Here is a 12,074-nt window from a genome sequence, read left to right as displayed (position 1 = left end):
TAGGGTTTGGAGTAGACCCCAAGCAAACCACAGCAGCCCTACAGAAGAAGGGCCTTACTGTTAAAATAAAAACAAACAAATGGAAAGCAACAACAACAACATAAACAAAAAAGTCCACACAAAAACCCCATCTAAAGGTCAGCAGCCTCAAAATTGAAGGTAGATAAACTCATGAAGATAGGAAAGAATCAACAAAAAGCATTCTGAGTGCTCGCTCTGGCAGCACATATTCTAAAATTGGAATGATACAGAGAAGATTAGCATGGCCCCTGCGCAAGAACAACATGCAAATTCGTGAAGTGTTCCATATTTTTAACCACCTTAAACTTCATATGGAACCAAAAAAGAGCCCACATAGCCAAGACAATCCTAAGCAAAAAGAACAAAGCCGGAGGCATCACACTACCTGATTTCAAACTATACTACAAAGCTACAGTAATCAAAACAGCATGATACTGGTACCAAAACAGAGATATAGACCAATGGAACAGAACAGAGGCCTTGAAGGCAATGCCACACATCTACAACCATCTGATCTTTGGCAGACCTGACAAAAACAAGTAATGGGGAAATGACTCCCTGTTTAATAAATGGTGTTGGGAAAACTGGCTAGCCATGTGCAGAAAGCAGAAACTGGACCCCTTCCTGACACCTTACACTAAAATTAACTCCAGGTGGATTAAAGACTTAAACATAAGACCTAACACCATAAAAACACTAGAAGAAAACCTAGGCAAAACCATTCAGGACATAGGCATAGGTAAGCACTTCATGACTAAAACACCAGAAGCATTGGCAACAAAAGCCAAAATAGACAGACAGGACCTAATTAGACTTCAGAGCTTCTGTACACCAAAATAAACCATCACTAGAGTGAACTGGCAAACAACAGAATGGGAAAAAATTTTTGCAATCTACCCATCTGACAAAGGGCTAATATCCAGAATCTACAAAGAACTAAAACAGATTAACAAGAAAAAAACAAACAAACCCATCCAAAAGTGGGAGAAGGATATGAACAGACACTATTCAAAAGAAGACATATGTGAGGCCAACAAACGTGAAAAAAATGCCCATCATCACTGCTTATTAGAGAAATGCAAATCAAAACCACATTGAGATACCACCTCATGCCAGTTAGAATGGTGATCATTAAAAACTCTGGGGACAAGAGATGCTGGAGAGGATGTGGAGAAACAGGAATACTTTTACACTGTTGGTGGGAGTGTAAACTAGTTCAACCATTATGGAAGACAGTGTGGCAATTCCTCAATTACCTATAAATAGAAATCCCATTTGAAACAGCAATCCCATTACTAGGTATATACACAAAGGATTATAAATTATTCTATTATAAGGACACATGCACATGTATGTTCATAGCAGCACTGTTTACAATAGCAAAGACCTGGAACCAACCCAAATGCCCATCGACAACAGACTGGACAAGAAAAATGTGACATATATACATGATGGAATACTATGCAGCCATAAAAAACGATGAGATCGTGTCCTTTGTAGGGACATGGATGAATGTGGAAACCATCATTCTCAGCAAACTGACACAAGAACAGAAAATCAAACACCGCATGTTCTCACTCATGGGCGGGTGTTGAACAATGAGAACACATGGACACAGGGAGGGGAGCATCACACACTGGGGTCTGTTGGAGGGCCAAGGGAGGGACATGGGAAGGGAGGTGGGGAGGTCAAGGAGGGATAACATGGGGAGAAATGCCAGATGTAGGTGACGGGGGGATGGAGGCCGCAAACCACATTGCCATGTGTGTACCTATGCAACAATCCTGCGTGATATGCACATGTACCCCAGAACCTAAAGTACAATTAAAAATAGATATATTCTGAAAACTCAGAAAGCCAGAGTGCCTCTTCTCCTCCAAATGATCACAACACCTCTCCATCAACTGCACAGAACTGGACTGAGGCTGAGACGGATGAACTGACAGAAGTATGTTTCAGAAGGTAAGTAGTAGTGAATTTTGATGAGCTAAAGGAACATGTTCTAACCCAACGCAAAGAAGCTAAGCACCATCATAAAACATTATAGGAGCTGTTAACCAGAATAGCCAATTTAGAGAAAAACATAAATGACTTGATGGAGCTGAAAAACACAACATGGGAACTTCACAACGCAACCACCAGTATCAACAGCTGAATTAACCAAACGGAGGGAAGAATTTCAGAGCTTGAAGACTGTCTTGCTGAAATAAGACAGGCAGATAAAAATAGAGAAAAAGCTAAAAAGGGATGAACAAAACCCCCAAGAACTATGAGAATATGCAAAAAGACCAAACCTGTGACTGATTAGGGTACCTGAGAGAGGGAAATCAGAACCAAGTTGGAAAACATACTTCAGGATATCCAGGAGAACTTCCCCAACCCAGCAAGATAGGCCAGCATTCAAAAAGAAAACCCCAGCAAGATACTCCATGAGAAGATCAACCCCAAGACACATAATCATCAGATTCTCAAAGTTTGGAGTGAAGAAAAAGTGTTAAGGGCAGCCAGAGAGAAAGACTGGTCACCTACAAAGGGAAGCCCATCAGACTAACAGCAGACCTCTTAGCAGAAACCCTGCAAGATAGAAGATATTGGGAGCCAATATTCAACATTCTTAAAGACAAGCATTTCCAACCTAGAGTTTCATATCTGGCCAAACTAAGCTTCATAAGCAAAGGAGAAATAAAATCCTTTTCAGAAAAACAAACGCTGAGGAATTCAGCACCACCAGGCCTGCCTTGCAAGAGCTCCTGAATGAAGAACTAAATATCAAAAGGAAAAATCGTTACTAGATGCTACAAAAAAACACTAAAGTACAAAGACTGATGACACCATGAAGCAACTACATCAACAAGTCTGAAAAATAACCATCTGGCATCATGATGACAGGATCAAATTTACACATAACAATAATAATCTTAAATGTAAGTGGACTAAATGCCCCAATTAAAAGGTACAGAATGGCAAGCTGGATAGAGCCAAGACCCATTGGTGTGCCATATTCAAGAGACCCACCTCACGTGCAAAGATACACAGAGGCTCAAAATAAAGTAATGAAGAAAAATTTACCAAGCAAATGGAAAGCAGAAAACAGCAGAGGTTGCAATTCTACTTTTGGACAAAACAGACTTTAAAACTAATGAAGATCTAAAAAGACAAAGAATTTCTATAATGGAAAAGGGTTCAATTCAACATAAAGAGCTAACTACCCTAAATGTATATACACCCAATACAGGAGCACCCATATTCATAGAGCAAGTCCTCTGACACCTACAAAATGACTTAGAAAGACTTCAACAACCCATTGTCAGTATTAGACAGATCATCAAGACAGAAAATTAATGAAGATATTCAGGACTTGAACTTAGCTCTGGATCAAGCAGAACTGATAAATAGTCACAGAACTCTCCACCCAATAAACAACAGAATATACATTCTTCTTAGCTCCACAAGACACATATCCTAAAATTGATCACATAATTGGAAGTAAAACACTACTCAGCAAATGCAAAACAACTAAAATCATAACAGTCTCTCAGACCATTGTGCCATTACATAAGAAATCAAGATTAAGAAACTCACTCAAAACTGCACAACTACATAGAAATTGAACAATCTGGTCCTGAAGGACTCCTGCGTAAATAATGAAATTATGGCAAAAATCAAAAAGTTCCTTGAAACCAATGAGGGCAAAGACAATGTACCAGAATCTCTGGGATGCAGCTAAGAAATTTATAGCACTAAATGCCCACATGAAAAAGCTAGAAATAACTTAAGTCAGCACCCTAACATCTCAACTAAAAGAACCAGAGAACCAAGAGCAAAGAAACCCCAAAGCTAGCAGAAGGCAAGAAATAACCAAGATCAGAGCAGAACTGAAGGAGACAGACAGGCAGACACACACACAAACACACACACACACACACACACACACACACACACACACACACTTTCAAAAAAATCAATGAATCCAGGAGTTGGATTTTTGAAAAAATTAATAAAATAGACTAGAAGTTAGACTAATAAAAGAGAGAAGAATCAAAAAGACACAATAAAAAAATGATAAAGGGATATCACCACTGACCTCACAGAAATATATACAATAATCAGAGAATACTATAAATACCTCCATGCAAATAAACTAGAAAATCTAGAAGAAATGAACACATTCCTGGATGTATACCCCCTCCCAAGAATGAACCATGAAGAAGTTGAATCCCTGAATAGACCAGTAACAAGTTACAATTTTGGATAGTAATTTATAGCCTACCAACCAAAAAAAGCCCAGGACCAGACGGATTTACAAGTGAATTCTACCAGAGGTACAAATAGGAGCTAGTGCCATTTCTTCTAAAATTATTCCAAACAATTCCTAACTCATTTTATGAGGCCAGCATAATCCTGATACCAAAACCTGGCAGAGATACAACAAAAATAGAAAACTTCAGGCCAATATCCCTGATCAACATTGATATAAAAATCCTCAATGAAATACTGGGAAACCAAATCCAGCAGCACATCAAAAAGCTTATCCACCACAATCAAGTCAGCTTCATCCCCAGGATTCAAGTCTGGTTCAACATACACAAATCAATAAAAGTGATTCATTAAATAAATGGAACTAAAGACAAAACCCACATAATTCTCTCAATAGATGCCTTTGATAAAATTCAACATCCCTTCATGTTAAAAACTCTCAATAAACTAGATATTGATGAAACATACCTCAAAATAAGAGCCATTTATGACAAACCCACAGCCAACATCATACGGAATGGGCAAAAGCTGGAAGCGTTTCTCTTGAAAACCAGCACAAGACAAAGTTGCCCTCTCTCACCACTCCTATTCAACATAGTATTGGAAGTTCTGGCCAGGGCAATCAGGAAAGAAAAAGAAATAGAGGGTATTCAAATAGGAAGAGAGGAAGTCAAACTGTCTCTGTTTGCAGATGATATGATCCTGTATCTAGAAAACCCCATTGGCTCAGCCCAAAAGCTTCTTGAGCTGATAAGCAACTTCAGCAAAGTCTCAAGATACAAAATCAGTGTGCAAAAATTACAAGCATTCCTATACACCAATAATATACAAGCAGACAGCCAAATCATGAATGAATTCTCATTCACAATTGCTACAAAGAGAATAAAATGTCCAGAAATACAACTAACAAGGGAAGGGAAGGATCAAGGAAATCAGAGAGAAAACGATTGGAAAAACATTTCATGCTCATGAATAGGAAGAATCAATAATGTGAAAATGACCATACAACACGAAGTAATTTATAGATTCAATGCTATTCCTACTAAACTACCATTGATATTCTTCACAGAATTAGGGGAAAAACTACTTTAAAATTCATATGGAACCAAAAAAGAGCCCATATAGCTAAGACAATTCTAAGCAAAAAGAACAAAGCTGGGAACATCATGCTACCTGATGTCAAACTATGCTACAAGGCTACAGTAACCAAAACAGCATGGTACTGGTACAAAAATAGACACATAGACCAATGAAACAGAATAAAGATCCCAGAAATAAGACCACAGATCTACAATCATCTGATTTTCAACAAACCTGACAAAAACAAGCAACAGGGAAAGGATTCCCTATTTAGTAAATGATGCTGAAAGAACTGGCTGGCCATATCCAGAAAATTGAAACCGGGACCCTTCCTTATGCCTTATACAAAAATTAACTCAAGATATACTAAAGACTTAAATGTAAAACCCAAAACTATAAAAATCCCAGAAGAAAATTTAGACAATACCATTCAGGACATAGGCACGGGCAAAGATTTCTTGACGAAAACATCAAAAACAATTGCAACAAAAGCAAAAATTGACAAATGGGATCTAATTAAATAGCTTCTTCACAGCAAAGTAAATAATCAACAGAGTGAACAGAAAACCTATAGAATGGGAGAAAATTTTTGCAATCTATCCATCTGACAAAGATCTAATATCTAGAAGCTACAAGAGATTTAAACAAATTTACAAGGAAAAAAAAAAAAAACCATCAAATTGTATGACCAGACACTTCTCAAAAGAAGATGTTTATATGGCCAACAAACTTATGAAAAAATGCTCAGCATCACTGATTATTAGAGAAATGCAAATCAAAACCACAGTGAGATACCATCTCACACCAGTCAGAATGGTGTTTATTTAAAATCAAGGAACAACAGATGCTGGTGAGGCTGTGGAGAAATAGGAATGCTTTTTACACTGTTGGTGATAATGTAAATTAGTTCAACCATTGTGGAAGACACTGTGGCGATTCCGCAAATACCTAAAACAAGAAATACCATTTGTCCCAGCAATCCCATTATTGGGTATATACCCAAAGGAATATAAATTATTTTATTATAAAGACACATGCACCTGTATGTTCATTGCAGCACTATTCACAATAGCAAAGACATGGAATCAACCCAAATGCCCATCTGTGATAGAGTGAATAAAGGAAATATGGTACATATACACCATGGAATACTATGCATCCATAAAAAAGAACAAAATCACATCCTTTACAGTGACATGTTTGGAGCTAGAAGCCATTATCCTCAGCAAACTAACACAGGAACAGAAAACCAAACATAGCATGTTCCCACTTACAAGTGTGAGCTGAACAATGAGAACACATGGATACAGAAAGGGCAACAACACATACTGGGGCCTGTCAGGAGGGCACAGGGGTGCTGGGGGAGAGCACAGCTAATGGATGGTGGGCTTAGCACCTAGGTGATGGGTTGAGAGGTGCAGCAAACCACCATGGCTCATATTTACTTATGTAACAAAACTGCACATCCTGCACATGTATTCCAGAACTTAAAATACTTTAAAAAGAAAAAAAAAGCAGATATATCAGAAAGGCAGAAGAAAACTTCCTAATCATAGTACCAGGGATATAAATAATAAAGAAAAGATTGACCTAAAAAATGCTAACTTCTATGCATCCGTTTAAATGTAATGTATACCACCCAAAGGAAAATCAGGCCTTTGGAGCTCATGGGGCTTTTGGTTGAAAAACCTGAAGATAGACAAGCCTCCTTCCCAGGGGCAGCTACATGATTCGCAAGGCCCCTTAGTCAAAGATTATTAAGAATTTCTCTTTGTCAAGAAAGTGGCCACAGAGCATGAAGCCATGCTCAGGGACTTTCTAAGCACATCTCAGAGCCCTGTGCAACGACAAAGGTTGCATCCCCATGAAGCCAGCCCTACTCCTTCATTCCAGAAAAATAAAACAGGCCAGAACTGGAAAGAATCCACAGTACAACTCAACTTTGGGAAACTTCCATCAACTAAGCACCTCACCGGTGCCCAGTCTTGCCCTCACGAAGCCCAGTGCCTTTTGGGGGAAGAGCAATCGGTACGCAGCTGAAAGGTAACGGCATAGCTTTACTCCTCTGGAGGTGAGGCAGGAGGGCTCCATTCCAGATCCCAGATTTCAGGGATGCATAAGGTACAAACACACCCTGGGGGACTGGCTCAGGCACAGTATCCTCTGCAGAAGCCTGTGTACAACATTTGCTTAGCATTTTGGGGAAGGGGGTTAGAGAAAATCTGGATGAAGAGAGCTAGCTGGGGTGCTATACGCCTTCAGGTCTTCTGGGTCTGCAGAATGGGAGAGTTGACAGGAAGAGAAGGAACAGTTTCCAAAGGAAAGAGGGAAGGAGATATCCCTGGCCTTGTCTCCTTCCAGCACTGCCGAGGAACTATACAAAAACTGGACTCAAGAAATCTGAGCTGTGATCCTCATTCTCCAGCTTCCTAGCTATATGTGCTGGGACTCAACTCTCTGGTCCTCAACTTTCTCATCTGTAAACTGGAGATCATGTTGAGTCATTATGAGGATTAAATGAAATCAGGTAGATTGAAAGGATCTACTAACTGTGAACCTATCCAAATTTTAGATGGCATCATTTCATATTATCTGCATAAGACCTGCTACCAGCTGGTTGATGATCCAGTTAAGATATGGGAAAGTTAAGAAGAAAAAACCAAAGTAGAGAAAAGTAGAATAGAAGATCTACTCATCCCAGCCTCACATCCTCTATTCTTTCTTCGTGACATGATACAGTCTTTGAAAAGTAACTTGTCTCTGAAGATCCTTCCCCAGAAGCCTGGACTCCTGTCACTAAACTTTGCTTTTGCTTCCCTACACTACCAGAAACTCTAATAGTCAGTCATGAGGCTTCTAGGCTAATATTCCAAGAAGACTGGGGTAAGATTGTGGCTATCAACCACTCACCCCTTATTTTTAAGAGTGAAGATAGTTGTTTCATGACAGTAAACTACACTCCTATGCAGGAATATTGATAGATGCAAAATTGGCAATTCTCTGGATTTAAAGGGAGGCAAAATTACTATCCCTTAAAATCACCCAAGACAACTCTGCCTGTCTGTGCCAAGTGGGGTGGGAAGTTGAGAACCTCCATACTTGGAGTCTGCAGCTGTAATGTTCTTTCCAAAGAAGGGAAGGGAAGGAGATCAAGGTACCTCTGACTCCCCAAATACAATAATAACCAGAGCCATTGCTGTTGGGAATATTTGAATTTAACCTTCACATAAGTTCCCTAAGGTATGTCTAACCCCTATCTTGAGACTCTAGGAAGATTTTTGGGTTTGTTTTTTTGAATTGAACCCTTATATAGCCATTGCCACGTGCCAGACACTATTCTAAAAGCTTTGCAAATACTAACATAAACTCATTAAACCCACAGAACCACTCTATGAAGTAGGTACTAGAGGTATCACTCCTAGTTAACGGAAGAAAATAGCCGTACTGAGTGTCACATAGATAGGAATTGGTAGAACAAGTGTTCAAACCTAGATAGACTGGCTCCAGAATCCATGCCCTTTCAGCTGTGTTCCTTCTCTGAACTCTGTGTGGCTTTGACCACGTCACTTAGCTCGCTTTCCTCCTCTAGAATGGAGATGATCACAAGAGCTACCACTCCCAGCATTTGTCAAGATCATATGAGCTCATGCTTGGTGAAAGGGCACAATTATCAAACAATATACATATGTTGGTCATCACTAGTGTTACATAAAATAGCCTATCTAGTGTGTTGAATGGCGGGACCCCAAAACATACATCCACATCCTAAGCCCCTTAGAAAGCAAATGTGACCTTATTTGGAAAAAGGGTCTCAGCAGATGTAATTAAAGATATTGGTATGAACTCATCTAGAGTATCTGGGTGGGCCCTAAATCCAATGACCAATGTTCTTATGGGTGACAGAAAAAGACACAGAGAGAGGAGAAGGCCATGTGATGACAGAGGCACAACTTGAAGTGGTGCTGCCACAAGCCAAGGAATGCCTGGAGCCTCCAGAAGTGGGAAGAGGCAGGGACGTGTTCTCGCTAGAGGCTTGGAGGGAGTATGACCCCTCTGACCTTGATTTGGAGTTTCTGGCCTCTGGAACTCTGAAAGAATAAATATCTGCTGTTTTCAGCCACCAAGTGTATTGTAATTTCTTGTGGCAGCCCTAAGAAATGAATACACTGTCCCTGGGGAGAAAAAGGAATAGAACAAGAAAACCCATTTGGAACCTGAATTAGTGTATTTGAGCTATCATCATAGAACACCAGCCTGCCCCGTACAGCAGCCACTGATTTTCTCATGTCCTGGAGCCTAGAAGTCCACGATCAAGGTGCTGGCAAATTCACTTTCCAGCAAAGGCTGTGTTCCCGGTGAAGAGAAGGACAGCTGCCTTCTTACTGTGTCCTGGCATGGCCTTTCCTCTCTGCGTGTGGGGAGAGAGTGCGCTGATGTCTCTTCCTCTTTTTGTAAGGACAGCAGTCTTATTGGGTTAGAGCCCCAATCTTATGACCCCATTTAACCTTAACTACCTCCATAAAAGCCCTATCTCCAAATATAGTCACCTTGGGAGGTTGGGCTTCAACATGTGAATTTGGTAGGGAAGGAAACACAGTTCAATCTGTAACAGAGGCCAGAAAATGAATGTGTTAAAATGCAGAGCAAACAGATGCAGCTCCACTGTGGCAAGTGAAGGTGCTCTGGAGAACAAGCCAGTTTTCTATAACGGGGCCTCTGGGGCTTTCCTCCTGACGGGTCAAGAACAAGCAGCAGCAGCAGCAGCAAGGGAGACCTGGAGGAAAACTTCCCACGCTCCCTGGCGCCTTCTCAAGCTGACCTCACATTCCGAGTATGCCCGGCCATTGTTATTCCCTTTATTTTATCACTAAAGTGGTTGGTCTCCCCACAGAGAAACAACCACAAAATTTGATTTTTGAAAAGTGAACTCTTAGATTTGAAATACCTCCAAAGAGTATCTAAATCCCTTCAAACCATATAAGGGGATGTGCTTATAAATAAATATCTGGATAGATACAGGTTTTAAATAGAAAAGATGGCTGAAGTCATTTTATTACAGAATTGTTAAAGAGCCATTTATCCCCACGTGGGGTAGGAAGATACATCAAATCTAAACAGGAAAAATTCAAACAGGATGTGGGATGATACGGCAAGAGCATCCGGGGTAACGTTCAGAAATTTGAAGAGTTTCAGTATGTCAAATTAAGTCCTCTGGCACCTTTTAAAATCTAAGAAAATCAGTCACATGTTTCTCTAGCAGGTTAGGTTTGGGTGAAAATAAACAATGAAAACTTTTTAAATCATCCTGACTTGAAAACAAATAACTGATTGCCACCCATTCCTGCAATACCCATTTCCCCTGAATGCTTATAATTTATGTGTTCAATAAATATTTAGCTCCTACTGTGTGCCAGGCGTAAAGCTAGATCCTGGGGATTTAATCATAAGCAAAAATAGAGAGTGCTCAGCCAGGAGAGGGGTCAACAGTTGGCATTCGGGGTCTGACCAAAGAGACTAGAGCCAGCCTCACAAACAAGGCAGCATCAGCACAGAAGCTTAGAAGAGGGGACAGAGATGGACCAATTATACGGGCTAGGGCTCATCGAGTTTTATTGAGACTCAGGAATAGTAAAACCTCTGTCTAAACAGTGTGTCCTAATACATGGGGAGGCATGGGGTAGGGGCACATCTCAGGTCGCAGTAGAAGGTACCAGCGGCCAGGGCTGCATCTGTCTTTCCTTCTCTAACAAGGAGGCTTATGAAACTGAGTCTACTTCCCTGGGAGAAAGAGAGGTACCTGTAGCAGACACCCCCTCCCAGCCTTCATGGGGATGGGGATGGGACGGGGACAAGGAAGCACCTGTAGAGTGGCCTCAGTACATGCAGTCCAAAGTTGAGAAAGAGGAAAGTAGCCCAGGATGGGCTGGGACTGACTCAAACCCGCTTGGAGGAAAACTGGGTGGGCAGGGACTCTCTCAAGATACAATTCACATACCATACAATTTTGCACTGGGATTTTAAACCAAATGCACACTGTAGGGTCCGAGCACAGTGCGTGTGGAATGCTGCCCCTGACTTTCCCAGACCCATCATACCCTCATTAAAGAGCCCCCTCTTGCCTTTTGTCCTTGTCTTTGTGTCTCCTTCTGTAGCATGCAAGAGAAAATGCAAGGAGAAGTAAGAAAGGAGAAAGTACAGAGAGAGGGGAACTGCTGACTACCGTTCATCAGATAAACTTAAAGTCAATTTCTGTGTTTCTTGGAATGTTTCCAACAGGTCTTATCCTTTCTGAAAGCTTGCAACTTAAATGTCCAAAACCAAACAAAAGTAGGTGGCAAATAGACGGATTTATCTGCCCTATATAAAGAAATCATGGAATTTTGATCCTGCAAAAGCCACAGCCTCTGTCAGCCTCAGTTTTCACCTTTGAGGAATGGGGACAAATAAAGATAAAAACTAAGCTCCCAGAGCTAATGTGAGGGTTAAGGAATTTTGCATGACTCGCGCACACATGTACATTAATAATTATTGTTGGAGATGTGCTGCCCCACAAGGTAGAAGAGACCTGAGAGCTCGCTCAGCTGGGCGCTATTTCTCCCTCCCTGATATCCAGCTGTCCTGGGCCCTATTTCTCCCTCCCTGATATCCAGCTGTCCCTGGCAATAACCCTATGAAATTGTCACTCCAAAAACTCTCAAACCTAACCAAGGATAAGG

At 40.7% G+C, this 12,074-nt stretch overlaps 1 non-coding gene across 1 annotated transcript; it reads left to right on the top strand.

The window, feature by feature from the left end:
• Window positions 1–207: 207 nt before the first annotated feature.
• Window positions 208–314, top strand: LOC116524938. Its single transcript, XR_004257536.1, has one exon. It is a non-coding gene; the product is annotated as a U6 spliceosomal RNA (small nuclear RNA).
• The last annotated feature ends 11,760 nt before the right edge of the window (window positions 315–12,074 follow it).

Source organism: Sapajus apella, unplaced genomic scaffold (assembly GCF_009761245.1).
Source record: "Sapajus apella isolate SASKATOON/1434 unplaced genomic scaffold, GSC_monkey_1.0 scaffold46, whole genome shotgun sequence".
Lineage (NCBI taxonomy): Eukaryota > Metazoa > Chordata > Mammalia > Primates > Cebidae > Sapajus > Sapajus apella.
The sequence above is the reverse complement of the archived record's forward strand: the minus strand, read 5'-3'. Positions and strand labels throughout refer to the sequence as shown.